Genomic DNA, 24,674 nt, shown 5'->3' with positions numbered 1-24,674 from the left:
TACAAAATTGTTTGACCATTCCATGGAAAGGGGAGACTCTCACAAACACAATGTCATTCTCAGTTTTGCTCTACGACCCCCACAAGGGTCACGACACTCGTCTGAAGGTAATCTATGTACCGGTTAAAATGACAGATTTTTTAACCAATGAAGAAATGCTGTGCGATGCTGAACCCACGAGTGCAGAGCACAATGGATTAGCAATCCATTGCCTTTATCACTCATCCACCTTGGTCTGCACTCCAAACTGTTGCCCAAGAACCACCTCTTTCAGATTGTTAAAGGCTCTACACATGGGCTCGTCCGGGATTTGAACCCGGGACCTCTCGCACCCGAAGCGAGAATCATACCCCTAGACCAACGAGCCGTTTTATCAAAGGCATTTTTATTGCAGTCACCAGTAATGACGGTGAGGATTTGGATTGACAGGTTGATGGTGCCAGGCCACAGTGAATAACGTGAGTGTTGGTGGTATACTTGTGAGCATAGCTGTCTTCCAAGCAGTTGACCAGGTTTTAGTTAAAATACTCTGTAATTCATCTGCTGAGTCTTTCAGATTCAATCTTCATTAGCTGTAACAGCAAGAAACAAATGAAGAAAGAGCTAATGTAGATTAAAAAAATTAAAAAGTAGACATCAAAATCAATTGGATCTCATTTCATTTGATCCGATTGACGCACCGGTACATGAATAAAATAAAAAATCCCCATTGGAATCTGTCTGTTTTAAACTAGAAATGTAACTTTTTTTGCACTGGATGCTTCTCAAACCTTCATAACCGCTGATGTCACACCTCTGCATCTTTGGTGAAATGCGGCAGAGCGAGAACAATGTTTGTCAAAACATGACACATCCCGAAAATCAGTCTTCTCATACAAATGGCTGTAGCTTCCGAACGGTTTGACCTACAAAATTGTTTGACCATCTCAGTTTTGCTCTACGACCCCCACAAGGGTCACGACACTCGTCTGAAGGTAATCTATGTACCGGTTAAAATGACAGATTTTTTAACCAAGGAAGAAATGAATAAATGCTGTGCGATGCTGAACCCACGAGTGCAGAGCACAATGGATTAGCAATCCATTGCCTTTATCACTCATCCACCTTGGTCTGCACTCCAAACTGTTGCCCAAGAACCGCCTCTTTCAGATTGTTAAAGGATCTACACATGGGCTCGTCCGGGATTTGAACCCGGGACCTCTCGCACCCGAAGCAAGAATCATACCCCTAGACCAACGAGCCGTTTTATCAAAGGCATTTTTATTGCAGTCACCAGTAATGACGGTGAGGATTTGGATTGACAGGTCGATGGTGCCAGGCCACAGTGAATAACGTGAGTGTTGGTGGTATACTTGTGAGCATAGCTGTCTTCCAAGCAGTTGACCAGGTTTTAGTTAAAATACTCTGTAATTCACCTGCTGAGTCTTTCAGATTCAATCTTCATTAGCTGTAACAGCAAGAAACAAATGAAGAAAGAGCTAATGTAGATTAAAAAAATTAAAAAGTAGACATCAAAATCAATTGGATCTCATTTCATTTGATCCGATTGACGCACCGGTACATGAATAAAATAAAAAATCCCCATTGGAATCTGTCTGTTTTAAACTAGAAATGTCACTTTTTTTGCACTGGATGCTTCTCAAACCTTCATAACCGCTGATGTCACACCTCTGCATCTTTGGTGAAATGCGGCAGAGCGAGAACAATGTTTGTCAAAACATGACACATCCCGAAAATCAGTCTTCTCATACAAATGGCTGTAGCTTCCGAACGGTTTGACCTACAAAATTGTTTGACCATCTCAGTTTTGCTCTACGACCCCCACAAGGGTCACGACACTCGTCTGAAGGTAATCTATGTACCGGTTAAAATGACAGATTTTTTAACCAAGGAAGAAATGAATAAATGCTGTGCGATGCTGAACCCACGAGTGCAGAGCACAATGGATTAGCAATCCATTGCCTTTATCACTCATCCACCTTGGTCTGCACTCCAAACTGTTGCCCAAGAACCGCCTCTTTCAGATTGTTAAAGGATCTACACATGGGCTCGTCCGGGATTTGAACCCGGGACCTCTCGCACCCGAAGCGAGAATCATACCCCTAGACCAACGAGCCGTTTTATCAAAGGCATTTTTATTGCAGTCACCAATAATGACGGTGAGGATTTGGATTGACAGGTCGATGGTGCCAGGCCACAGTGAATAACGTGAGTGTTGGTGGTATACTTGTGAGCATAGCTGTCTTCCAAGCAGTTGACCAGGTTTTAGTTAAAATACTCTGTAATTCATCTGCTGAGTCTTTCAGATTCAATCTTCATTAGCTGTAACAGCAAGAAACAAATGAAGAAAGAGCTAATGTAGATTAAAAAAATTAAAAAGTAGACATCAAAATCAATTGGATCTCATTTCATTTGATCCGATTGACGCACCGGTACATGAATAAAATAAAAAATCCCCATTGGAATCTGTCTGTTTTAAACTAGAAATGTCACTTTTTTTGCACTGGATGCTTCTCAAACCTTCATAACCGCTGATGTCACACCTCTGCATCTTTGGTGAAATGCGGCAGAGCGAGAACAATGTTTGTCAAAACATGACACATCCCGAAAATCAGTCTTCTCATACAAATGGCTGTAGCTTCCGAACGGTTTGACCTACAAAATTGTTTGACCATCTCAGTTTTGCTCTACGACCCCCACAAGGGTCACGACACTCGTCTGAAGGTAATCTATGTACCGGTTAAAATGACAGATTTTTTAACCAAGGAAGAAATGAATAAATGCTGTGCGATAATGAACCCACGAGTGCAGAGCACAATGGATTAGCAATCCATTGCCTTTATCACTCATCCACCTTGGTCTGCACTCCAAACTGTTGCCCAAGAACCGCCTCTTTCAGATTGTTAAAGGATCTACACTTGGGCTCGTCCGGGATTTGAACCCGGGACCTCTCGCACCCGAAGCGAGAATCATACCCCTAGACCAACGAGCCGTTTTATCAAAGGCATTTTTATTGCAGTCACCAGTAATGACGGTGAGGATTTGGATTGACAGGTCGATGGTGCCAGGCCACAGTGAATAACGTGAGTGTTGGTGGTATACTTGTGAGCATAGCTGTCTTCCAAGCAGTTGACCAGGTTTTAGTTAAAATACTCTGTAATGCATCTGCTGAGTCTTTCAGATTCAATCTTCATTAGCTGTAACAGCAAGAAACAAATGAAGAAAGAGCTAATGTAGATTAAAAAAATTAAAAAGTAGACATCAAAATCAATTGGATCTCATTTCATTTGATCCGATTGACGCACCGGTACATGAATAAAATAAAAAATCCCAATTGGAATCTGTCTGTTTTAAACTAGAAATGTCACTTTTTTTGCACTGGATGCTTCTCAAACCTTCATAACCGCTGATGTCACACCTCTGCATCTTTGGTGAAATGCGGCAGAGCGAGAACAATGTTTGTCAAAACATGACACATCCCGAAAATCAGTCTTCTCATACAAATGGCTGTAGCTTCCGAACGGTTTGACCTACAAAATTGTTTGACCATTCCATGGAAAGGGGAGACTCTCACAAACACAATGTCATTCTCAGTTTTGCTCTACGACCCCCACAAGGGTCACGACACTCGTCTGAAGGTAATCTATGTACCTGTTAAAATGACAGATTTTTTAACCAATGAAGAAATGCTGTGCGATGCTGAACCCACGAGTGCAGAGCACAATGGATTAGCAATCCATTGCCTTTATCACTCATCCACCTTGGTCTGCACTCCAAACTGTTGCCCAAGAACCACCTCTTTCAGATTGTTAAAGGCTCTACACATGGGCTCGTCCGGGATTTGAACCCGGGACCTCTCGCACCCGAAGCGAGAATCATACCCCTAGACCAACGAGCCGTTTTATCAAAGGCATTTTTATTGCAGTCACCAGTAATGACGGTGAGGATTTGGATTGACAGGTTGATGGTGCCAGGCCACAGTGAATAACGTGAGTGTTGGTGGTATACTTGTGAGCATAGCTGTCTTCCAAGCAGTTGACCAGGTTTTAGTTAAAATACTCTGTAATTCATCTGCTGAGTCTTTCAGATTCAATCTTCATTAGCTGTAACAGCAAGAAACAAATGAAGAAAGAGCTAATGTAGATTAAAAAAATTAAAAAGTAGACATCAAAATCAATTGGATCTCATTTCATTTGATCCGATTGACGCACCGGTACATGAATAAAATAAAAAATCCCCATTGGAATCTGTCTGTTTTAAACTAGAAATGTAACTTTTTTTGCACTGGATGCTTCTCAAACCTTCATAACCGCTGATGTCACACCTCTGCATCTTTGGTGAAATGCGGCAGAGCGAGAACAATGTTTGTCAAAACATGACACATCCCGAAAATCAGTCTTCTCATACAAATGGCTGTAGCTTCCGAACGGTTTGACCTACAAAATTGTTTGACCATCTCAGTTTTGCTCTACGACCCCCACAAGGGTCACGACACTCGTCTGAAGGTAATCTATGTACCGGTTAAAATGACAGATTTTTTAACCAAGGAAGAAATGAATAAATGCTGTGCGATGCTGAACCCACGAGTGCAGAGCACAATGGATTAGCAATCCATTGCCTTTATCACTCATCCACCTTGGTCTGCACTCCAAACTGTTGCCCAAGAACCGCCTCTTTCAGATTGTTAAAGGATCTACACATGGGCTCGTCCGGGATTTGAACCCGGGACCTCTCGCACCCGAAGCAAGAATCATACCCCTAGACCAACGAGCCGTTTTATCAAAGGCATTTTTATTGCAGTCACCAGTAATGACGGTGAGGATTTGGATTGACAGGTCGATGGTGCCAGGCCACAGTGAATAACGTGAGTGTTGGTGGTATACTTGTGAGCATAGCTGTCTTCCAAGCAGTTGACCAGGTTTTAGTTAAAATACTCTGTAATTCACCTGCTGAGTCTTTCAGATTCAATCTTCATTAGCTGTAACAGCAAGAAACAAATGAAGAAAGAGCTAATGTAGATTAAAAAAATTAAAAAGTAGACATCAAAATCAATTGGATCTCATTTCATTTGATCCGATTGACGCACCGGTACATGAATAAAATAAAAAATCCCCATTGGAATCTGTCTGTTTTAAACTAGAAATGTCACTTTTTTTGCACTGGATGCTTCTCAAACCTTCATAACCGCTGATGTCACACCTCTGCATCTTTGGTGAAATGCGGCAGAGCGAGAACAATGTTTGTCAAAACATGACACATCCCGAAAATCAGTCTTCTCATACAAATGGCTGTAGCTTCCGAACGGTTTGACCTACAAAATTGTTTGACCATCTCAGTTTTGCTCTACGACCCCCACAAGGGTCACGACACTCGTCTGAAGGTAATCTATGTACCGGTTAAAATGACAGATTTTTTAACCAAGGAAGAAATGAATAAATGCTGTGCGATGCTGAACCCACGAGTGCAGAGCACAATGGATTAGCAATCCATTGCCTTTATCACTCATCCACCTTGGTCTGCACTCCAAACTGTTGCCCAAGAACCGCCTCTTTCAGATTGTTAAAGGATCTACACATGGGCTCGTCCGGGATTTGAACCCGGGACCTCTCGCACCCGAAGCGAGAATCATACCCCTAGACCAACGAGCCGTTTTATCAAAGGCATTTTTATTGCAGTCACCAATAATGACGGTGAGGATTTGGATTGACAGGTCGATGGTGCCAGGCCACAGTGAATAACGTGAGTGTTGGTGGTATACTTGTGAGCATAGCTGTCTTCCAAGCAGTTGACCAGGTTTTAGTTAAAATACTCTGTAATTCATCTGCTGAGTCTTTCAGATTCAATCTTCATTAGCTGTAACAGCAAGAAACAAATGAAGAAAGAGCTAATGTAGATTAAAAAAATTAAAAAGTAGACATCAAAATCAATTGGATCTCATTTCATTTGATCCGATTGACGCACCGGTACATGAATAAAATAAAAAATCCCCATTGGAATCTGTCTGTTTTAAACTAGAAATGTCACTTTTTTTGCACTGGATGCTTCTCAAACCTTCATAACCGCTGATGTCACACCTCTGCATCTTTGGTGAAATGCGGCAGAGCGAGAACAATGTTTGTCAAAACATGACACATCCCGAAAATCAGTCTTCTCATACAAATGGCTGTAGCTTCCGAACGGTTTGACCTACAAAATTGTTTGACCATCTCAGTTTTGCTCTACGACCCCCACAAGGGTCACGACACTCGTCTGAAGGTAATCTATGTACCGGTTAAAATGACAGATTTTTTAACCAAGGAAGAAATGAATAAATGCTGTGCGATGCTGAACCCACGAGTGCAGAGCACAATGGATTAGCAATCCATTGCCTTTATCACTCATCCACCTTGGTCTGCACTCCAAACTGTTGCCCAAGAACCGCCTCTTTCAGATTGTTAAAGGATCTACACATGGGCTCGTCCGGGATTTGAACCCGGGACCTCTCGCACCCGAAGCGAGAATCATACCCCTAGACCAACGAGCCGTTTTATCAAAGGCATTTTTATTGCAGTCACCAATAATGACGGTGAGGATTTGGATTGACAGGTCGATGGTGCCAGGCCACAGTGAATAACGTGAGTGTTGGTGGTATACTTGTGAGCATAGCTGTCTTCCAAGCAGTTGACCAGGTTTTAGTTAAAATACTCTGTAATTCATCTGCTGAGTCTTTCAGATTCAATCTTCATTAGCTGTAACAGCAAGAAACAAATGAAGAAAGAGCTAATGTAGATTAAAAAAATTAAAAAGTAGACATCAAAATCAATTGGATCTCATTTCATTTGATCCGATTGACGCACCGGTACATGAATAAAATAAAAAATCCCCATTGGAATCTGTCTGTTTTAAACTAGAAATGTCACTTTTTTTGCACTGGATGCTTCTCAAACCTTCATAACCGCTGATGTCACACCTCTGCATCTTTGGTGAAATGCGGCAGAGCGAGAACAATGTTTGTCAAAACATGACACATCCCGAAAATCAGTCTTCTCATACAAATGGCTGTAGCTTCCGAACGGTTTGACCTACAAAATTGTTTGACCATCTCAGTTTTGCTCTACGACCCCCACAAGGGTCACGACACTCGTCTGAAGGTAATCTATGTACCGGTTAAAATGACAGATTTTTTAACCAAGGAAGAAATGAATAAATGCTGTGCGATGCTGAACCCACGAGTGCAGAGCACAATGGATTAGCAATCCATTGCCTTTATCACTCATCCACCTTGGTCTGCACTCCAAACTGTTGCCCAAGAACCGCCTCTTTCAGATTGTTAAAGGATCTACACATGGGCTCGTCCAGGATTTGAACCCGGGACCTCTCGCACCCGAAGCGAGAATCATACCCCTAGACCAACGAGCCGTTTTATCAAAGGCATTTTTATTGCAGTCACCAGTAATGACGGTGAGGATTTGGATTGACAGGTCGATGGTGCCAGGCCACAGTGAATAACGTGAGTGTTGGTGGTATACTTGTGAGCATAGCTGTCTTCCAAGCAGTTGACCAGGTTTTAGTTAAAATACTCTGTAATTCATCTGCTGAGTCTTTCAGATTCAATCTTCATTAGCTGTAACAGCAAGAAACAAATGAAGAAAGAGCTAATGTAGATTAAAAAAATTAAAAAGTAGACATCAAAATCAATTGGATCTCATTTCATTTGATCCGATTGACGCACCGGTACATGAATAAAATAAAAAATCCCCATTGGAATCTGTCTGTTTTAAACTAGAAATGTCACTTTTTTTGCACTGGATGCTTCTCAAACCTTCATAACCGCTGATGTCACACCTCTGCATCTTTGGTGAAATGCGGCAGAGCGAGAACAATGTTTGTCAAAACATGACACATCCCGAAAATCAGTCTTCTCATACAAATGGCTGTAGCTTCCGAACGGTTTGACCTACAAAATTGTTTGACCATCTCAGTTTTGCTCTACGACCCCCACAAGGGTCACGACACTCGTCTGAAGGTAATCTATGTACCGGTTAAAATGACAGATTTTTTAACCAAGGAAGAAATGAATAAATGCTGTGCGATGCTGAACCCACGAGTGCAGAGCACAATGGATTAGCAATCCATTGCCTTTATCACTCATCCACCTTGGTCTGCACTCCAAACTGTTGCCCAAGAACCGCCTCTTTCAGATTGTTAAAGGATCTACACATGGGCTCGTCCGGGATTTGAACCCGGGACCTCTCGCACCCGAAGCGAGAATCATACCCCTAGACCAACGAGCCGTTTTATCAAAGGCATTTTTATTGCAGTCACCAGTAATGACGGTGAGGATTTGGATTGACAGGTCGATGGTGCCAGGCCACAGTGAATAACGTGAGTGTTGGTGGTATACTTGTGAGCATAGCTGTCTTCCAAGCAGTTGACTAGGTTTTAGTTCAAATAATCTGTAATTCATCTGCTGAGTCTTTCAGATTCAATCTTCATTAGCTGTAACAGCAAGAAACAAATGAAGAAAGAGCTAATGTAGATTAAAAAAATTCAAAAGTAGACATCAAAATCAATTGGATCTCATTTCATTTGATCCGATTGACGCACCGGTACATGAATAAAATAAAAAATCCCCATTGGAATCTGTCTGTTTTAAACTAGAAATGTCACTTTTTTTGCACTGGATGCTTCTCAAACCTTCATAACCGCTGATGTCACACCTCTGCATCTTTGGTGAAATGCGGCAGAGCGAGAACAATGTTTGTCAAAACATGACACATCCCGAAAATCAGTCTTCTCATACAAATGGCTGTAGCTTCCGAACGGTTTGACCTACAAAATTGTTTGACCATCTCAGTTTTGCTCTACGACCCCCACAAGGGTCACGACACTCGTCTGAAGGTAATCTATGTACCGGTTAAAATGACAGATTTTTTAACCAAGGAAGAAATGAATAAATGCTGTGCGATGCTGAACCCACGAGTGCAGAGCACAATGGATTAGCAATCCATTGCCTTTATCACTCATCCACCTTGGTCTGCACTCCAAACTGTTGCCCAAGAACCGCCTCTTTCAGATTGTTAAAGGATCTACACATGGGCTCGTCCGGGATTTGAACGCGGGACCTCTCGCACCCGAAGCGAGAATCATACCCCTAGACCAACGAGCCGTTTTATCAAAGGCATTTTTATTGCAGTCACCAGTAATGACGGTGAGGATTTGGATTGACAGGTCGATGGTGCCAGGCCACAGTGAATAACGTGAGTGTTGGTGGTATACTTGTGAGCATAGCTGTCTTCCAAGCAGTTGACTAGGTTTTAGTTCAAATAATCTGTAATTCATCTGCTGAGTCTTTCAGATTCAATCTTCATTAGCTGTAACAGCAAGAAACAAATGAAGAAAGAGCTAATGTAGATTAAAAAAATTAAAAAGTAGACATCAAAATCAATTGGATCTCATTTCATTTGATCCGATTGACGCACCGGTACATGAATAAAATAAAAAATCCCCATTGGAATCTGTCTGTTTTAAACTAGAAATGTAACTTTTTTTGCACTGGATGCTTCTCAAACCTTCATAACCGCTGATGTCACACCTCTGCATCTTTGGTGAAATGCGGCAGAGCGAGAACAATGTTTGTCAAAACATGACACATCCCGAAAATCAGTCTTCTCATACAAATGGCTGTAGCTTCCGAACGGTTTGACCTACAAAATTGTTTGACCATCTCAGTTTTTCTCTACGACCCCCACAAGGGTCACGACACTCGTCTGAAGGTAATCTATGTACCGGTTAAAATGACAGATTTTTTAACCAAGGAAGAAATGAATAAATGCTGTGCGATGCTGAACCCACAGTTTTGCTCTACGACCCCCACAAGGGTCACGACACTCGTCTGAAGGTAATCTATGTACCGGTTAAAATGACAGATTTTTTAACCAAGGAAGAAATGAATAAATGCTGTGCGATGCTGAACCCACGAGTGCAGAGCACAATGGATTAGCAATCCATTGCCTTTATCACTCATCCACCTTGGTCTGCACTCCAAACTGTTGCCCAAGAACCGCCTCTTTCAGATTGTTAAAGGATCTACACATGGGCTCGTCCGGGATTTGAACGCGGGACCTCTCGCACCCGAAGCGAGAATCATACCCCTAGACCAACGAGCCGTTTTATCAAAGGCATTTTTATTGCAGTCACCAGTAATGACGGTGAGGATTTGGATTGACAGGTCGATGGTGCCAGGCCACAGTGAATAACGTGAGTGTTGGTGGTATACTTGTGAGCATAGCTGTCTTCCAAGCAGTTGACTAGGTTTTAGTTCAAATAATCTGTAATTCATCTGCTGAGTCTTTCAGATTCAATCTTCATTAGCTGTAACAGCAAGAAACAAATGAAGAAAGAGCTAATGTAGATTAAAAAAATTAAAAAGTAGACATCAAAATCAATTGGATCTCATTTCATTTGATCCGATTGACGCACCGGTACATGAATAAAATAAAAAATCCCCATTGGAATCTGTCTGTTTTAAACTAGAAATGTAACTTTTTTTGCACTGGATGCTTCTCAAACCTTCATAACCGCTGATGTCACACCTCTGCATCTTTGGTGAAATGCGGCAGAGCGAGAACAATGTTTGTCAAAACATGACACATCCCGAAAATCAGTCTTCTCATACAAATGGCTGTAGCTTCCGAACGGTTTGACCTACAAAATTGTTTGACCATCTCAGTTTTGCTCTACGACCCCCACAAGGGTCACGACACTCGTCTGAAGGTAATCTATGTACCGGTTAAAATGACAGATTTTTTAACCAATGAAGAAATGCTGTGCGATGCTGAACCCACGAGTGCAGAGCACAATGGATTAGCAATCCATTGCCTTTATCACTCATCCACCTTGGTCTGCACTCCAAACTGTTGCCCAAGAACCGCCTCTTTCAGATTGTTAAAGGATCTACACATGGGCTCGTCCGGGATTTGAACGCGGGACCTCTCGCACCCGAAGCGAGAATCATACCCCTAGACAAACGAGCCGTTTTATCAAAGGCATTTTTATTGCAGTCACCAGTAATGACGGTGAGGATTTGGATTGACAGGTCGATGGTGCCAGGCCACAGTGAATAACGTGAGTGTTGGTGGTATACTTGTGAGCATAGCTGTCTTCCAAGCAGTTGACTAGGTTTTAGTTCAAATAATCTGTAATTCATCTGCTGAGTCTTTCAGATTCAATCTTCATTAGCTGTAACAGCAAGAAACAAATGAAGAAAGAGCTAATGTAGATTAAAAAAATTAAAAAGTAGACATCAAAATCAATTGGATCTCATTTCATTTGATCCGATTGACGCACCGGTACATGAATAAAATAAAAAATCCCCATTGGAATCTGTCTGTTTTAAACTAGAAATGTAACTTTTTTTGCACTGGATGCTTCTCAAACCTTCATAACCGCTGATGTCACACCTCTGCATCTTTGGTGAAATGCGGCAGAGCGAGAACAATGTTTGTCAAAACATGACACATCCCGAAAATCAGTCTTCTCATACAAATGGCTGTAGCTTCCGAACGGTTTGACCTACAAAATTGTTTGACCATCTCAGTTTTGCTCTACGACCCCCACAAGGGTCACGACACTCGTCTGAAGGTAATCTATGTACCGGTTAAAATGACAGATTTTTTAACCAAGGAAGAAATGAATAAATGCTGTGCGATGCTGAACCCACGAGTGCAGAGCACAATGGATTAGCAATCCATTGCCTTTATCACTCATCCACCTTGGTCTGCACTCCAAACTGTTGCCCAAGAACCGCCTCTTTCAGATTGTTAAAGGATCTACACATGGGCTCGTCCGGGATTTGAACGCGGGACCTCTCGCACCCGAAGCGAGAATCATACCCCTAGACCAACGAGCCGTTTTATCAAAGGCATTTTTATTGCAGTCACCAGTAATGACGGTGAGGATTTGGATTGACAGGTCGATGGTGCCAGGCCACAGTGAATAACGTGAGTGTTGGTGGTATACTTGTGAGCATAGCTGTCTTCCAAGCAGTTGACTAGGTTTTAGTTCAAATAATCTGTAATTCATCTGCTGAGTCTTTCAGATTCAATCTTCATTAGCTGTAACAGCAAGAAACAAATGAAGAAAGAGCTAATGTAGATTAAAAAAATTAAAAAGTAGACATCAAAATCAATTGGATCTCATTTCATTTGATCCGATTGACGCACCGGTACATGAATAAAATAAAAAATCCCCATTGGAATCTGTCTGTTTTAAACTAGAAATGTAACTTTTTTTGCACTGGATGCTTCTCAAACCTTCATAACCGCTGATGTCACACCTCTGCATCTTTGGTGAAATGCGGCAGAGCGAGAACAATGTTTGTCAAAACATGACACATCCCGAAAATCAGTCTTCTCATACAAATGGCTGTAGCTTCCGAACGGTTTGACCTACAAAATTGTTTGACCATCTCAGTTTTGCTCTACGACCCCCACAAGGGTCACGACACTCGTCTGAAGGTAATCTATGTACCGGTTAAAATGACAGATTTTTTAACCAATGAAGAAATGCTGTGCGATGCTGAACCCACGAGTGCAGAGCACAATGGATTAGCAATCCATTGCCTTTATCACTCATCCACCTTGGTCTGCACTCCAAACTGTTGCCCAAGAACCACCTCTTTCAGATTGTTAAAGGCTCTACACATGGGCTCGTCCGGGATTTGAACCCGGGACCTCTCACACCCGAAGCGAGAATCATACCCCTAGACCAACGAGCCGTTTTATCAAAGGCATTTTTATTGCAGTCACCAGTAATGACGGTGAGGATTTGGATTGACAGGTCGATGGTGCCAGGCCACAGTGAATAACGTGAGTGTTGGTGGTATACTTGTGAGCATAGCTGTCTTCCAAGCAGTTGACTAGGTTTTAGTTCAAATAATCTGTAATTCATCTGCTGAGTCTTTCAGATTCAATCTTCATTAGCTGTAACAGCAAGAAACAAATGAAGAAAGAGCTAATGTAGATTAAAAAAATTCAAAAGTAGACATCAAAATCAATTGGATCTCATTTCATTTGATCCGATTGACGCACCGGTACATGAATAAAATAAAAAATCCCCATTGGAATCTGTCTGTTTTAAACTAGAAATGTCACTTTTTTTGCACTGGATGCTTCTCAAACCTTCATAACCGCTGATGTCACACCTCTGCATCTTTGGTGAAATGCGGCAGAGCGAGAACAATGTTTGTCAAAACATGACACATCCCGAAAATCAGTCTTCTCATACAAATGGCTGTAGCTTCCGAACGGTTTGACCTACAAAATTGTTTGACCATCTCAGTTTTGCTCTACGACCCCCACAAGGGTCACGACACTCGTCTGAAGGTAATCTATGTACCGGTTAAAATGACAGATTTTTTAACCAAGGAAGAAATGAATAAATGCTGTGCGATGCTGAACCCACGAGTGCAGAGCACAATGGATTAGCAATCCATTGCCTTTATCACTCATCCACCTTGGTCTGCACTCCAAACTGTTGCCCAAGAACCGCCTCTTTCAGATTGTTAAAGGATCTACACATGGGCTCGTCCGGGATTTGAACGCGGGACCTCTCGCACCCGAAGCGAGAATCATACCCCTAGACCAACGAGCCGTTTTATCAAAGGCATTTTTATTGCAGTCACCAGTAATGACGGTGAGGATTTGGATTGACAGGTCGATGGTGCCAGGCCACAGTGAATAACGTGAGTGTTGGTGGTATACTTGTGAGCATAGCTGTCTTCCAAGCAGTTGACTAGGTTTTAGTTCAAATAATCTGTAATTCATCTGCTGAGTCTTTCAGATTCAATCTTCATTAGCTGTAACAGCAAGAAACAAATGAAGAAAGAGCTAATGTAGATTAAAAAAATTAAAAAGTAGACATCAAAATCAATTGGATCTCATTTCATTTGATCCGATTGACGCACCGGTACATGAATAAAATAAAAAATCCCCATTGGAATCTGTCTGTTTTAAACTAGAAATGTAACTTTTTTTGCACTGGATGCTTCTCAAACCTTCATAACCGCTGATGTCACACCTCTGCATCTTTGGTGAAATGCGGCAGAGCGAGAACAATGTTTGTCAAAACATGACACATCCCGAAAATCAGTCTTCTCATACAAATGGCTGTAGCTTCCGAACGGTTTGACCTACAAAATTGTTTGACCATCTCAGTTTTGCTCTACGACCCCCACAAGGGTCACGACACTCGTCTGAAGGTAATCTATGTACCGGTTAAAATGACAGATTTTTTAACCAAGGAAGAAATGAATAAATGCTGTGCGATGCTGAACCCACGAGTGCAGAGCACAATGGATTAGCAATCCATTGCCTTTATCACTCATCCACCTTGGTCTGCACTCCAAACTGTTGCCCAAGAACCGCCTCTTTCAGATTGTTAAAGGATCTACACATGGGCTCGTCCGGGATTTGAACGCGGGACCTCTCGCACCCAAAGCGAGAATCATACCCCTAGACCAACGAGCCGTTTTATCAAAGGCATTTTTATTGCAGTCACCAGTAATGACGGTGAGGATTTGGATTGACAGGTCGATGGTGCCAGGCCACAGTGAATAACGTGAGTGTTGGTGGTATACTTGTGAGCATAGCTGTCTTCCAAGCAGTTGACTAGGTTTTAGTTCAAATAATCTGTAATTCATCTGCTGAGTCTTTCAGATTCAATCTTCATTAGCTGTAACAGCAAGAAACAAATGAAGAAAGAGCTAATGTAGATTAAAAAAATTAAAAAGTAGACATCAAAATCAATTGGATCTCATTTCATTTGATCCGATTGACGCACCGGTACATGAATAAAATAAAAAATCCCCATTGGAATCTGTCTGTTTTAAACTAGAAATGTAACTTTTTTTGCACTGGATGCTTCTCAAACCTTCATAACCGCTGATGTCACACCTCTGCATCTTTGGTGAAATGCGGCAGAGCGAGAACAATGTTTGTCAAAACATGACACATCCCGAAAATCAGTCTTCTCATACAAATGGCTGTAGCTTCCGAACGGTTTGACCTACAAAATTGTTTGACCATCTCAGTTTTGCTCTACGACCCCCACAAGGGTCACGACACTCGTCTGAAGGTAATCTATGTACCGGTTAAAATGACAGATTTTTTAACCAATGAAGAAATGCTGTGCGATGCTGAACCCACGAGTGCAGAGCACAATGGATTAGCAATCCATTGCCTTTATCACTCATCCACCTTGGTCTGCACTCCAAACTGTTGCCCAAGAACCACCTCTTTCAGATTGTTAAAGGCTCTACACATGGGCTCGTCCGGGATTTGAACCCGGGACCTCTCACACCCGAAGCGAGAATCATACCCCTAGACCAACGAGCCGTTTTATCAAAGGCATTTTTATTGCAGTCACCAGTAATGACGGTGAGGATTTGGATTGACAGGTCGATGGTGCCAGGCCACAGTGAATAACGTGAGTGTTGGTGGTATACTTGTGAGCATAGCTGTCTTCCAAGCAGTTGACCAGGTTTTAGTTAAAATACTCTGTAATTCATCTGCTGAGTCTTTCAGATTCAATCTTCATTAGCTGTAACAGCAAGAAACAAATGAAGAAAGAGCTAATGTAGATTAAAAAAATTAAAAAGTAGACATCAAAATCAATTGGATCTCATTTCATTTGATCCGATTGACGCACCGGTACATGAATAAAATAAAAAATCCCCATTGGAATCTGTCTGTTTTAAACTAGAAATGTAACTTTTTTTGCACTGGATGCTTCTCAAACCTTCATAACCGCTGATGTCACACCTCTGCATCTTTGGTGAAATGCGGCAGAGCGAGAACAATGTTTGTCAAAACATGACACATCCCGAAAATCAGTCTTCTCATACAAATGGCTGTAGCTTCCGAACGGTTTGACCTACAAAATTGTTTGACCATCTCAGTTTTGCTCTACGACCCCCACAAGGGTCACGACACTCGTCTGAAGGTAATCTATGTACCGGTTAAAATGACAGATTTTTTAACCAAGGAAGAAATGAATAAATGCTGTGCGATGCTGAACCCACGAGTGCAGAGCACAATGGATTAGCAATCCATTGCCTTTATCACTCATCCACCTTGGTCTGCACTCCAAACTGTTGCCCAAGAACCGCCTCTTTCAGATTGTTAAAGGATCTACACATGGGCTCGTCCGGGATTTGAACCCGGGACCTCTCGCACCCGAAGCAAGAATCATACCCCTAGACCAACGAGCCGTTTTATCAAAGGCATTTTTATTGCAGTCACCAGTAATGACGGTGAGGATTTGGATTGACAGGTCGATGGTGCCAGGCCACAGTGAATAACGTGAGTGTTGGTGGTATACTTGTGAGCATAGCTGTCTTCCAAGCAGTTGACCAGGTTTTAGTTCAAATAATCTGTAATTCATCTGCTGAGTCTTTCAGATTCAATCTTCATTAGCTGTAACAGCAAGAAACAAATGAAGAAAGAGCTAATGTAGATTAAAAAAATTAAAAAGTAGACATCAAAATCAATTGGATCTCATTTCATTTGATCCGATTGACGCACCGGTACATGAATAAAATAAAAAATCCCCATTGGAATCTGTCTGTTTTAAACTAGAAATGTAACTTTTTTTGCACTGGATGCTTCTCAAACCTTCATAACCGCTGATGTCACACCTCTGCATCTTTGGTGAAATGCGGCAGAGCGAGAACAATGTTTGTCAAAACATGACACATCCCGAAAATCAGTCTTCTCATACAAATGGCTGTAGCTTCCGAACGGTTTGACCTACAAAATTGTTTGACCATCTCAGTTTTGCTCTACGACCCCCACAAGGGTCACGACACTCGTCTGAAGGTAATCTATGTACCGGTTAAAATGACAGATTTTTTAACCAATGAAGAAATGCTGTGCGATGCTGAACCCACGAGTGCAGAGCACAATGGATTAGCAATCCATTGCCTTTATCACTCATCCACCTTGGTCTGCACTCCAAACTGTTGCCCAAGAACCACCTCTTTCAGATTGTTAAAGGCTCTACACATGGGCTCGTCCGGGATTTGAACCCGGGACCTCTCACACCCGAAGCGAGAATCATACCCCTAGACCAACGAGCCGTTTTATCAAAGGCATTTTTATTGCAGTCACCAGTAATGACGGTGAGGATTTGGATTGACAGGTCGATGGTGCCAGGCCACAGTGAATAACGTGAGTGTTGGTGGTATACTTGTGAGCATAGCTGTCTTCCAAGCAGTTGACCAGGTTTTAGTTAAAATACTCTGTAATTCATCTGCTGAGTCTTTCAGATTCAATCTTCATTAGCTGTAACAGCAAGAAACAAATGAAGAAAGAGCTAATGTAGATTAAAAAAATTAAAAAGTAGACATCAAAATCAATTGGATCTCATTTCATTTGATCCGATTGACGCACCGGTACATGAATAAAATAAAAAATCCCCATTGGAATCTGTCTGTTTTAAACTAGAAATGTCACTTTTTTTGCACTGGATGCTTCTCAAACCTTCATAACCGCTGATGTCACACCTCTGCATCTTTGGTGAAATGCGGCAGAGCGAGAACAATGTTTGTCAAAACATGACACATCCCGAAAATCAGTCTTCTCATACAAATGGCTGTAGCTTCCGAACGGTTTGACCTACAAAATTGTTTGACCATCTCAGTTTTGCTCTACGACCCCCACAAGGGTCACGACACTCGTCTGAAGGTAATCTATGTACCGGTTAAAATGACAGATTTTTTAACCAAGGAAGAAATGAATAAATGCTGTGCGATGCTGAACCCACGAGTGCAGAGCACAATGGATTAGCAATCCATTGCCTTTATCACTCATCCACCTTGGTCTGCACTCCAAACTGTTGCCCAAGAACCGCCTCTTTCAGATTGTTAAAGGATCTACACATGGGCTCGTCCGGGATTTGAACCCGGGACCTCTCGCACCCGAAGCAAGAATCATACCCCTAGACCAACGAGCCGTTTTATCAAAGGCATTTTTATTGCAGTCACCAGTAATGACGGTGAGGATTTGGATTGACAGGTCGATGGTGCCAGGCCACAGTGAATAACGTGAGTGTTGGTGGTATACTTGTGAGCATAGCTGTCTTCCAAGCAGTTGACCAGGTTTTAGTTCAAATAATCTGTAATTCATCTGCTGAGTCTTTCAGATTCAATCTTCATTAGCTGTAACAGCAAGAAACAAATGAAGAAAGAGCTAATGTAGATTAAAAAAATTAAAAAGTAGACATCAAAATCAATTGGATCTCATTTCATTTGATCCGATTGACGCACCGGTACATGAATAAAATAAAAAATCCCCATTGGAATCTGTCTGTTTTAAACTAGAAATGTAACTTTTTTTGCACTGGATGCTTCTCAAACCTTCATAACCGCTGATGTCACACCTCTGCATCTTTGGTGAAATGCGGCAGAGCGAGAACAATGTTTGTCAAAACATGACACATCCCGAAAATCAGTCTTCTCATACAAATGGCTGTAGCTTCCGAACGGTTTGACCTACAAAATTGTTTGACCATCTCAGTTTTGCTCTACGACCCCCACAAGGGTCACGACACTCGTCTGAAGGTAATCTATGTACCGGTTAAAATGACAGATTTTTTAACCAAGGAAGAAATGAATAAATGCTGTGCGATGCTGAGCCCACGAGTGCAGAGCACAATGGATTAGCAATCCATTGCCTTTATCACTCATCCACCTTGGTCTGCACTCCAAACTGTTGCCCAAGAACCGCCTCTTTCAGATTGTTAATGATGGGCTCGTCCGGGATTTGAACCCGGGACCTCTCGCACCCGAAGCGAGAATCATACCCCTAGACCAACGAGCCGTTTTATCAAAGGCATTTTTATTGCAGTCACCAGTAATGACGGTGAGGATTTGGATTGACAGGTCGATGGTGCCAGGCCACAGTGAATAAAGTGAGTGTTGGTGGTATACTTGTGAGCATAGCTGTCTTCCAAGCAGTTGACCAGGTTTTAGTTCAAATAATCTGTAATTCATCTGCTGAGTCTTTCAGATTCAATCTTCATTAGCTGTAACAGCAAGAAACAAATGAAGAAAGAGCTAATGTAGATTAAAAAAAATTAAAAGTAGACATCAAAATCAATTGGATCTCATTTCATTTGATCCGATTGACGCACCGGTACATGAATAAAATAAAAAATCCCCATTGGAATCTGTCTGTTTTAAACTAGAAATGTCACTTTTTTTGCACTGGATGCTTCTCAAACCTTCATAACCGCTGATGTCACACCTCTGCATCTTTGGTGAAATGCGGCAGAGCGAGAACAATGTTTGTCAAAACATGACACATCCCGAAAATCAGTCTTCTCATACAAATGGCTGTAGCTTCCGAACGGTTTGACCTACAAAATTGTTTGACCATCTCAGTTTTGCTCTACGACCCCCACAAGGGTCACGACACTCGTCTGAAGGTAATCTATGTACCGGTTAAAATGACAGATTTTTTAACCAAGGAAGAAATGAATAAATGCTGTGCGATGCTGAACCCACGAGTGCAGAGCACAATGGATTAGCAATCCATTGCCTTTATCACTCATCCACCTTGGTCTGCACTCCAAACTGTTGCCCAAGAATCGCCTCTTTCAGATTGTTAAAGGATCTACACATGGGCTCGTCCGGGATTTGAACCCGGGACCTCTCGCACCCGAAGCGAGAATCATACCCCTAGACCAACGAGCCGTTTTATCAAAGGCATTTTTATTGCAGTCACCAGTAATGACGGTGAGGATTTGGATTGACAGGTCGATGGTGCCAGGCCACAGTGAATAACGTGAGTGTTGGTGGTATACTTGTGAGCATAGCTGTCTTCCAAGCAGTTGACCAGGTTTTAGTTCAAATAATCTGTAATTCATCTGCTGAGTCTTTCAGATTCAATCTTCATTAGCTGTAACAGCAAGAAACAAATGAAGAAAGAGCTAATGTAGATTAAAAAAAATTTAAAGTAGACATCAAAATCAATTGGATCTCATTTCATTTGATCCGATTGACGCACCGGTACATGAATAAAATAAAAAATCCCCATTGGAATCTGTCTGTTTTAAACTAGAAATGTCACTTTTTTTGCACTGGATGCTTCTCAAACCTTCATAACCGCTGATGTCACACCTCTGCATCTTTGGTGAAATGCGGCAGAGCGAGAACAATGTTTGTCAAAACATGACACATCCCGAAAATCAGTCTTCTCATACAAATGGCTGTAGCTTCCGAACGGTTTGACCTACAAAATTGTTTGACCATCTCAGTTTTGCTCTACGACCCCCACAAGGGTCACGACACTCGTCTGAAGGTAATCTATGTACCGGTTAAAATGACAGATTTTTTAACCAAGGAAGAAATGAATAAATGCTGTGCGATGCTGAACCCACGAGTGCAGAGCACAATGGATTAGCAATCCATTGCCTTTATCACTCATCCACCTTGGTCTGCACTCCAAACTGTTGCCCAAGAACCGCCTCTTTCAGATTGTTAAAGGCTCTACACATGGGCTCGTCCGGGATTTGAACCCGGGACCTCTCGCACCCGAAGCGAGAATCATACCCCTAGACCAACGAGCCGTTTTATCAAAGGCATTTTTATTGCAGTCGCCAGTAATGACGGTGAGGATTTGGATTGACAGGTCGATGGTGCCAGGCCACAGTGAATAACGTGAGTGTTGGTGGTATACTTGTGAGCATAGCTGTCTTCCAAGCAGTTGACCAGGTTTTAGTTCAAATACTCTGTAATTCATCTGCTGAGTCTTACAGATTCAATCTTCATTAGCTGTAACAGCAAGAAACAAATGAAGAAAGAGCTAATGTAGATTTAAAAAATTAAAAAGTAGACATCAAAATCAATTGGATCTCATTTCATTTGATCCGATTGACGCACCGGTACATGAATAAAATAAAAAATCCCCATTGGAATCTGTCTGTTTTAAACTAGAAATGTCACTTTTTTTGCACTGGATGCTTCTCAAACCTTCATAACCGCTGATGTCACACCTCTGCATCTTTGGTGAAATGCGGCAGAGCGAGAACAATGTTTGTCAAAACATGACACATCCCGAAAATCAGTATTCTCATACAAATGGCTGTAGCTTCCGAACGGTTTGACCTACAAAATTGTTTGACCATTCCATGGAAAGGGGAGACTCTCACAAACACAATGTCGTTCTCAGTTTTGCTCCACGACCCCCACAAGGGTCACGACACTCGTCTGAAGGTAATCTATGTACCGGTTAAAATGACAGATTTTTTAACCAAGGAAGAAATGAATAAATGCTGTGCGATGCTGAACCCACGAGTGCAGAGCACAATGGATTAGCAATCCATTGCCTTTATCACTCATCCACCTTGGTCTGCACTCCAAACTGTTGCCCAAGAACCGCCTCTTTCAGATTGTTAAAAGCTCTACACATGGGCTCGTCCGGGATTTGAACCCGGGACCTCTCGCACCCGAAGCGAGAATCATACCCCTAGACCAACGAGCCGTTTTATCAAAGGCATTTTTATTGCAGTCGCCAGCAATGACGGTGAGGATTTGGATTGACAGGTCGATGGTGCCAGGCCACAGTGAATAACGTGAGTGTTGGTGGTATACTTGTGAGCATAGCTGTCTTCCAAGCAGTTGACCAGGTTTTAGTTCAAATACTCTGTAATTCATCTGCTGAGTCTTTCAGATTTAATCTTCATTAGCTGTAACAGCAAGAAACAAATGAAGAAAGAGCTAAATGTAGATTTTAACAATTAAAAAGTAGACATCAAAATCAATTGGATCTCATTTCATTTGATCCGATTGACGCACCGGTATGTGAATAAAAAAATAAAAAAACGTTGGAATCTCTCAGTTTTAAATTAGAAATGTCACACATTTTGCACTGGATGCTTCTCAGTCCTACCATAACTGCTGATGTTACACCTCTGCATTTTTGGTGAAATGTGGCAGAGCGAGAGCAATGTTTGTCAAAACATGACACATCCCTAAAATCTGTCTTCTCATACAAATGTCTATAGCTTCAGAACGGTTTGACCTACAAAATAGTTTGCCCATTCTTTGGAAAGGGGAGACTCTCACAAACACAATGCTGTTCTCAGTTTTGCTCTACGACCCCCACAAGTGTCAAGGGACTCGTCTGAAGGTAACCTATGTCCCGGTAAAAGGACAGGTTTTTTAACCAAGGAAGAAATTAATACATGTTGTGCGATGCTGAACCCACTAGTGCAGAGCACAATGGATTAGCAGTCCCTTGCCTTAATCACTTGTCCACCTGGTCCTGCGCTCCAGTGGTAGCAGTCGCCCCTCCAACCAGTTGCCCAAGATCCGCCTGTCTCACATTGTTAAAGGCTCTTCAAAAGGGCTCGTCCAGGATTTGAACCCAGGACCTCTCGCACCCAAAGCGAGAATCATACCCCTAGACCAACGAGCCATTTATTTCAAGACATTGTTTTGCAGTCGCCAGCAATGACGGTGAGAATATGCATTGACAGGTCGATGTTGCCAGGCCACAGTGGATCACGTGAGTGTTGGTGGTATACTTGTGAGCATAGCTATCTTCCAAGCAGTTGACCAGGTTCAGTTCAAATACTCTGTAATTCTTCTGCTGAGTCTTTCAGATTCAATCTTCATTAGCTGTAACAGCAAGAAACAAATGAAGAAAGAGCTAAATGTAGATTTTAACAATTAAAAAGTAGACATCAAAATCAATTGGATCTCATTTCATTTGATCCGATTGACGCACCGGTATGTGAATAAAAAAACAAAAAAACATTGGAATCTCTCAGTTTTAAATTAGAAATGTCACACATTTTGCACTGGATGCTTCTCAGTCCTACCATAAATGCTGATGTTACACCTCTGCATTTTTGGTGAAATGTGGCAGAGCGAGAGCAATGTTTGTCAAAACATGACACATCCCTAAAATCTGTCTTCTCATACAAATGTCTATAGCTTCAGAACGGTTTGACCTACAAAATAGTTTGCCCATTCTTTGGAAAGGGGAGACTCTCACAAACACAATGCTGTTCTCAGTTTTGCTCTACGACCCCCACAAGTGTCAAGGGACTCGTCTGAAGGTAACCTATGTCCCGGTAAAAGGACAGGTTTTTTAACCAAGGAAGAAATTAATACATGTTGTGCGATGCTGAACCCACTAGTGCAGAGCACAATGGATTAGCAGTCCATTGCCTTAATCACTTGTCCACCTGGTCCTGCGCTCCAGTGGTAGCAGTCGCCCCTCCAACCAGTTGCCCAAGATCCGCCTGTCTCACATTGTTAAAGGCTCTTCAAAAGGGCTCGTCCAGGATTTGAACCCAGGACCTCTCGCACCCAAAGCGAGAATCATACCCCTAGACCAACGAGCCATTTATTTCAAGACATTGTTTTGCAGTCGCCAGCAATGACGGTGAGAATATGCATTGACAGGTCGATGTTGCCAGGCCACAGTGGATCACGTGAGTGTTGGTGGTATACTTGTGAGCATAGCTATCTTCCAAGCAGTTGACCAGGTTCAGTTCAAATACTCTGTAATTCTTCTGCTGAGTCTTTCAGATTCAATCTTCATTAGCTGTAACAGCAAGAAACAAATGAAGAAAGAGCTAAATGTAGATTTTAACAATTAAAAAGTAGACATCAAAATCAATTGGATCTCATTTCATTTGATCCGATTGACGCACCGGTATGTGAATAAAAAAACAAAAAAACATTGGAATCTCTCAGTTTTAAATTAGAAATGTCACACATTTTGCACTGGATGCTTCTCAGTCCTACCATAACTGCTGATGTTACACCTCTGCATTTTTGGTGAAATGTGGCAGAGCGAGAGCAATGTTTGTCAAAACATGACACATCCCTAAAATCTGTCTTCTCATACAAATGTCTATAGCTTCAGAACGGTTTGACCTACAAAATAGTTTGCCCATTCTTTGGAAAGGGGAGACTCTCACAAACACAATACTGTTCTCAGTTTTGCTCTACGACCCCCACAAGTGTCAAGGGACTCGTCTGAAGGTAACCTATGTCCCGGTAAAAGGACAGGTTTTTTAACCAAGGAAGAAATTAATACATGTTGTGCGATGCTGAACCCACTAGTGCAGAGCACAATGGATTAGCAGTCCCTTGCCTTAATCACTTGTCCACCTGGTCCTGCGCTCCAGTGGTAGCAGTCGCCCCTCCAACCAGTTGCCCAAGATCCGCCTGTCTCACATTGTTAAAGGCTCTTCAAAAGGGCTCGTCCAGGATTTGAACCCAGGACCTCTCGCACCCAAAGCGAGAATCATACCCCTAGACCAACGAGCCATTTATTTCAAGACATTGTTTTGCAGTCGCCAGCAATGACGGTGAGAATATGCATTGACAGGTCGATGTTGCCAGGCCACAGTGGATCACGTGAGTGTTGGTGGTATACTTGTGAGCATAGCTATCTTCCAAGCAGTTGACCAGGTTCAGTTCAAATACTCTGTAATTCTTCTGCTGAGTCTTTCAGATTCAATCTTCATTAGCTGTAACAGCAAGAAACAAATGAAGAAAGAGCTAAATGTAGATTTTAACAATTAAAAAGTAGACATCAAAATCAATTGGATCTCATTTCATTTGATCCGATTGACGCACCGGTATGTGAATAAAAAAACAAAAAAACATTGGAATC

General features: G+C 42.1%; 27 non-coding genes across 27 annotated transcripts; all 27 read right to left on the bottom strand.

Moving 5' to 3' along the window:
* Window positions 1–295: 295 nt before the first annotated feature.
* On the bottom strand, window positions 296–367 carry trnap-cgg. Its single transcript has one exon. It is a non-coding gene; the product is annotated as a tRNA-Pro (tRNA).
* An 803-nt stretch (window positions 368–1,170) lies between these two features.
* On the bottom strand, window positions 1,171–1,242 carry trnap-cgg. Its single transcript has one exon. It is a non-coding gene; the product is annotated as a tRNA-Pro (tRNA).
* An 803-nt stretch (window positions 1,243–2,045) lies between these two features.
* trnap-cgg lies at window positions 2,046–2,117 on the bottom strand. Its single transcript has one exon. It is a non-coding gene; the product is annotated as a tRNA-Pro (tRNA).
* An 803-nt stretch (window positions 2,118–2,920) lies between these two features.
* trnap-cgg lies at window positions 2,921–2,992 on the bottom strand. The gene has a single exon. It is a non-coding gene; the product is annotated as a tRNA-Pro (tRNA).
* Window positions 2,993–3,826: 834 nt separating this feature from the next.
* Window positions 3,827–3,898, bottom strand: trnap-cgg. Its single transcript has one exon. It is a non-coding gene; the product is annotated as a tRNA-Pro (tRNA).
* Window positions 3,899–4,701: 803 nt separating this feature from the next.
* On the bottom strand, window positions 4,702–4,773 carry trnap-cgg. The gene has a single exon. It is a non-coding gene; the product is annotated as a tRNA-Pro (tRNA).
* Window positions 4,774–5,576: 803 nt separating this feature from the next.
* trnap-cgg lies at window positions 5,577–5,648 on the bottom strand. The gene has a single exon. It is a non-coding gene; the product is annotated as a tRNA-Pro (tRNA).
* An 803-nt stretch (window positions 5,649–6,451) lies between these two features.
* trnap-cgg lies at window positions 6,452–6,523 on the bottom strand. The gene has a single exon. It is a non-coding gene; the product is annotated as a tRNA-Pro (tRNA).
* An 803-nt stretch (window positions 6,524–7,326) lies between these two features.
* trnap-cgg lies at window positions 7,327–7,398 on the bottom strand. The gene has a single exon. It is a non-coding gene; the product is annotated as a tRNA-Pro (tRNA).
* Window positions 7,399–8,201: 803 nt separating this feature from the next.
* On the bottom strand, window positions 8,202–8,273 carry trnap-cgg. Its single transcript has one exon. It is a non-coding gene; the product is annotated as a tRNA-Pro (tRNA).
* Window positions 8,274–9,076: 803 nt separating this feature from the next.
* On the bottom strand, window positions 9,077–9,148 carry trnap-cgg. Its single transcript has one exon. It is a non-coding gene; the product is annotated as a tRNA-Pro (tRNA).
* Window positions 9,149–10,076: 928 nt separating this feature from the next.
* On the bottom strand, window positions 10,077–10,148 carry trnap-cgg. Its single transcript has one exon. It is a non-coding gene; the product is annotated as a tRNA-Pro (tRNA).
* Window positions 10,149–11,818: 1,670 nt separating this feature from the next.
* trnap-cgg lies at window positions 11,819–11,890 on the bottom strand. The gene has a single exon. It is a non-coding gene; the product is annotated as a tRNA-Pro (tRNA).
* Window positions 11,891–12,685: 795 nt separating this feature from the next.
* trnap-cgg lies at window positions 12,686–12,757 on the bottom strand. Its single transcript has one exon. It is a non-coding gene; the product is annotated as a tRNA-Pro (tRNA).
* Window positions 12,758–13,560: 803 nt separating this feature from the next.
* On the bottom strand, window positions 13,561–13,632 carry trnap-cgg. Its single transcript has one exon. It is a non-coding gene; the product is annotated as a tRNA-Pro (tRNA).
* Window positions 13,633–14,435: 803 nt separating this feature from the next.
* On the bottom strand, window positions 14,436–14,507 carry trnap-ugg. The gene has a single exon. It is a non-coding gene; the product is annotated as a tRNA-Pro (tRNA).
* Window positions 14,508–15,302: 795 nt separating this feature from the next.
* On the bottom strand, window positions 15,303–15,374 carry trnap-cgg. The gene has a single exon. It is a non-coding gene; the product is annotated as a tRNA-Pro (tRNA).
* An 803-nt stretch (window positions 15,375–16,177) lies between these two features.
* On the bottom strand, window positions 16,178–16,249 carry trnap-cgg. Its single transcript has one exon. It is a non-coding gene; the product is annotated as a tRNA-Pro (tRNA).
* Window positions 16,250–17,044: 795 nt separating this feature from the next.
* On the bottom strand, window positions 17,045–17,116 carry trnap-cgg. The gene has a single exon. It is a non-coding gene; the product is annotated as a tRNA-Pro (tRNA).
* An 803-nt stretch (window positions 17,117–17,919) lies between these two features.
* On the bottom strand, window positions 17,920–17,991 carry trnap-cgg. Its single transcript has one exon. It is a non-coding gene; the product is annotated as a tRNA-Pro (tRNA).
* A 794-nt stretch (window positions 17,992–18,785) lies between these two features.
* On the bottom strand, window positions 18,786–18,857 carry trnap-cgg. Its single transcript has one exon. It is a non-coding gene; the product is annotated as a tRNA-Pro (tRNA).
* Window positions 18,858–19,660: 803 nt separating this feature from the next.
* On the bottom strand, window positions 19,661–19,732 carry trnap-cgg. Its single transcript has one exon. It is a non-coding gene; the product is annotated as a tRNA-Pro (tRNA).
* An 803-nt stretch (window positions 19,733–20,535) lies between these two features.
* Window positions 20,536–20,607, bottom strand: trnap-cgg. Its single transcript has one exon. It is a non-coding gene; the product is annotated as a tRNA-Pro (tRNA).
* Window positions 20,608–21,449: 842 nt separating this feature from the next.
* Window positions 21,450–21,521, bottom strand: trnap-cgg. Its single transcript has one exon. It is a non-coding gene; the product is annotated as a tRNA-Pro (tRNA).
* Window positions 21,522–22,385: 864 nt separating this feature from the next.
* Window positions 22,386–22,457, bottom strand: trnap-ugg. Its single transcript has one exon. It is a non-coding gene; the product is annotated as a tRNA-Pro (tRNA).
* Window positions 22,458–23,319: 862 nt separating this feature from the next.
* On the bottom strand, window positions 23,320–23,391 carry trnap-ugg. The gene has a single exon. It is a non-coding gene; the product is annotated as a tRNA-Pro (tRNA).
* An 862-nt stretch (window positions 23,392–24,253) lies between these two features.
* trnap-ugg lies at window positions 24,254–24,325 on the bottom strand. Its single transcript has one exon. It is a non-coding gene; the product is annotated as a tRNA-Pro (tRNA).
* Window positions 24,326–24,674: the final 349 nt, after the last annotated feature.

The sequence above is a fragment of the Oncorhynchus mykiss genome, chromosome 15 (assembly GCF_013265735.2).
Source record: "Oncorhynchus mykiss isolate Arlee chromosome 15, USDA_OmykA_1.1, whole genome shotgun sequence".
Classification (NCBI taxonomy): Eukaryota; Metazoa; Chordata; class Actinopteri; order Salmoniformes; family Salmonidae; genus Oncorhynchus; species Oncorhynchus mykiss.
This window is presented reverse-complemented; position numbering and strand designations above follow the sequence as displayed.